The following is a 4,116-nucleotide window of genomic DNA, read 5'->3' as shown; positions in this document are numbered from 1 at the left end:
CTTCCTGTGTCTTTTGTTTATCTTTACGTCTTCAGGGAGTATTTTTGTGAAATGAATATGAGGCACAGACTTGGGGCCTGAGCATTTTAAAGGTGATTTTTTTTTGGCATTACAAACTCATTTTGAGACAAGGTAGCTTCACACACAGGTTTTAAAAGTGTAACCTGAATTTCATGCATGCATAGGGTACATACACTACTGTGAAAACACTGCTGCTTAATGTCATTTATAATTCTGTGTAGTCTGCAGGTTTAAAATATTTTTTGTATTGGACTGATGTTCGCATCTTTGGCTTGTTACTTTTATCAGGCTGACCTCTCGTACACGATCAAAACAGCAGTGATGCACTGTTTTAAGAATAACGCTGAATTTCCAGTAACAGACAATCTTCCCATAACTTCCTCTCTTTTCTGACATAACAGTGTGAACCGGTAAAGTGGCATAGCTGTGTGTGCATGTGTATATGAATTTGTTTTCATATCTTCTGCCTGTATCCCCTGATTGGATATCTAAGAATGTTAGAAGCAGGAAAGGGTCATACTTAGACAATACGCGCTCATTTCTATACAGAACAGCCACACTGCACTGCCAGGTGAAAATCCAGGCACTTCCTTCACAGGCTGCGTAATCATTCCTCAGCAAAGTTCCAACTCTTCCTGCTTTAAAACATTCCTGTCAAGGTAAGGACCACCTTTGACCTCCCAGCAGTCGGCCTGTCAGCTGAGTTATTGCTGTGACAACCATCTGCAGCGTGGCTGTTAAAGCAAGAAGTGTGTGTCTGAACGTGCATGGGACACCTGGGACATGACAATTGTTAAGGTGCAGTCTGGTCGTTTTGATTTTTATCTAGAGGTGAAGAGGTCTTATTTCATTTTATTCTCATAATCCAGTCTTTGTACTAAACATCTTTTCTTTTTGCAGTAATGTACTTCCCAGACCATTAAGCATTAGAATCATGCTAAAAACATGAAAACAGAGGTTAAGCCTGCTGCAATGACTCCTGCTTCCTGCTACCCGTCCTGCACTTTCTCAACTTCTCCTCCCTTCTGTTCTGTGCCTGGTACTCCATTTTCTTTGCTTTTTATCTGCAGTTTACCTCATCTTTCTGTATACTCTTCTACATTCTCAGAGTCCATCTATCCCATCCACATATTCCCAAAATGAGATGAACTTGTGTCACTCTTCTTAGTACATTCAAACACAACCCAAAGCTTTTGACATGCAAGTTATAGTGACGGTTTTGAAAAATGTACTTGCTGAAGATGCTGGATAGATGGTGTTGAGAAATTGACTGATTGCCAACCTTTTTTTTTTTCCTGAAAATCTCTCAGAGGAAAGGTATTTTGTTTTATCTGGGTTTCATCGAGATTAGAGTGTACACTAAATCTTACCAGGCAAATCCTATTATTTACTATTATTACTCATAACCCAAGATGAGTGATTAACAGGAGGAGACATAAGACATGACAGGGCAAAAGAAAGAGAGAACAACAATCCCAAACAACAAAGAAGAATACAAATATAACTGAATGATTCAATTTTGATTTGTACTGCACACACAGGTAGGTGTATGTGCGCATGCAGGGAGAAGAGAAGGAAGAGGGGAAACAAGACTCCAAGGGGGAATCTCTGGTCAGGCCCAGGGGACGAAGAGGTGTCCAGATAGAACCAAGGACAGCTGGGTCAGACAGGATTGTTTGTTTTTTCATTTCTTTCTCCTATGTCTTTGCTTTCTTCTCCATTTAGTCTAACACCATTACAATATACTCAAGAAACTGAAGCTCATATGTTGTTGTAGTATAAAAATTATTACAGAGTAACTACAGTTGCCAAGAAAAGGCTGCATAAACACTTAAATGCTTCCCATAAATTGCTGCGTTTGAATGTCTAACTGTTTGAAATTTAGATATGAACCAATCTGGGTCTATGTACACTCATCAGTGGTGTTAAATAAACAGAGCAGGTAAAACAGCATTTCAAATATGGAGCCCAAATTGCAATGAATAACTGTAAGGCCTGCCTGTTGTGAGATAAAACCACACGGAGAAACGGAGAACAACAGGGAGCTCAATATCCTGTATTCAGATGATTGGCAGGTTATGTGAGCAGCCAGGGCTCAGCCCGACCTCCAGAAATAGTTATTCACTTCAGCTCATCAGGTTGAAGCCTCAGAGTGAGAGGAAACTATAGATGTGTGTTACGGGCCTTCAGGTCAAAATTTTGACTATTTCAAAGTTGAGTAATTGCTTGTGCAGTTTGTCTCTGCACAGACCGTAAGTCTTTTTAGTTTTTGTATTCACTACAGACTTTCTATTTGATAACAGACAATGTTCCATGTATGATTAGCCAAATTTTTGTATTTTTTGTTTTAACAACTCTGCACCACATGTATTTTTGCTCTCCAGCTGCAAATCAGCGGAACTAAGTAGGCTACATTTATTCAAGTGTTGTAACCCAATTACAACATATTAGCATTATAAGTAGCCTTCTTTTTACTCCACGACACTGATCTGACAGCCATCTCAACCCACACTACACTACACAATAAAGATTTTATGAAATCCATTTAGAATAACAATGTAATATGCATAATAACACAAAACAAAAGCAAAATCAAAACAGTGAGTTACACTTACTACTGATAAAAATGAAATAGGTCTACTTTTATTTAAATCGTTATCTGAATATCTTTTGCTATTGCCGAAAACCAGTCGCATCCAACTATGTATAAAGAGAGGCACTGGGTGTCAAGGAATTATCATGTAGTATAATTCATCACTCGTGCATAAATTAGACAGATGATAGATAAATACTTTGTTGATCCCAATTCAGCATCCAGTCGCATCCGTACAAAGACAAGAAAAAAAACCAGCATGCATTAAAATATAAAATATAAAGCAAAATAAACAATATGTAAAAAGGTAAAAGCATAATTATAGAATATATATATATTATAACTATGGTATAAGGATATGACAATAATAATTAAAATGCTATTTTCTAAGATGTAACAATAATAGAATTAAGCAAAACTGAGATCATTACATCTCTGCAAAAGCAAGCAGGGCCCTAAATGCAGCACTAGGTGGTCATTTTCCCATTACTGTAACAGTTGGGCGTTTATTGGTTATTTTCACTGCATACAACACAGTACACAAGAGGCTATAACACTTCTCATGGTTTAACAGGGAGCTAAATCTCCAGTTACAAACTGAATAATTTAAGACATTGCAAGGGAGTTTAACACTATTGTTTGTCTGAAAGTAAACCAAAAGCCTTAGAATATTCTCTCAACACACTGTAGGTGATTTATAATGTCTGTTATCACCAAAATGGCTAATAGCTTCATTTAACCAACCTTTTAGTTTGTAAATCAGCCTAACCTCAGCTACAATTTAGGTTAAATAAAAGTAGGCCACTGCACTTTTGTGTACAATAAATCACAGCATTGTCTAAATTAGGGTAGAAAGCTAACTTGTTGTTTTTTACAAAAGAGAATACCATACTATATAATAATACTGCGTCTCTGTGAAACTGCTGTTCATTCAAAGCCAGGACTTCCTGCTGCTTGTGTTTCACAGTAAAACTGCCCAATGGTGAAGCTCTATGGGGACTTAAATTGTGAAGGTACTACTTAAAAAACATTATATTTGTCAGGACACATCAAGTGAGCTCCAAAGTAGCCAAAAGTGTTTGTTTTTTCCTCACCACTTTGGCTGGGGTGGAGTGGATTTAAATATTCTCTTGCAGGCATCCTGTGAAAGCTTACTGTGGATATGTCTGAAGGTGTGGGACCTTATCAAGTCCTCATGTCAGTCTTATTACAGTTTCCATGTCCAGGTGTTTGTGCTTGACAGGAGAAATTAGTCCACCGTTGAGCCATAGGAGAGTGCTGATCACACACCTGTTCTAAAAAATTTCTTGCTTTTTTCCCATTTGTTCTTCCCCCCCGTCAGTTGTGTGTGTGTGTGTGTGTGTGGATTTATGTGTGTTGCAATGAGGATTAACCTAGTACTTCAGCTGATGCTGATTGGAATGACGTTCAACACACAGGCCTGCTTTTAACAAGTAGGAAAGACTGGATGCTGTGTGTGTTTGTGTGTGTGTGTGTGTGTG

This window comes from Scatophagus argus, chromosome 5, assembly GCF_020382885.2.
Source record: "Scatophagus argus isolate fScaArg1 chromosome 5, fScaArg1.pri, whole genome shotgun sequence".
NCBI classification, from domain to species: domain Eukaryota; kingdom Metazoa; phylum Chordata; class Actinopteri; family Scatophagidae; genus Scatophagus; species Scatophagus argus.
Note: the sequence above shows the minus strand (reverse complement) of the source record.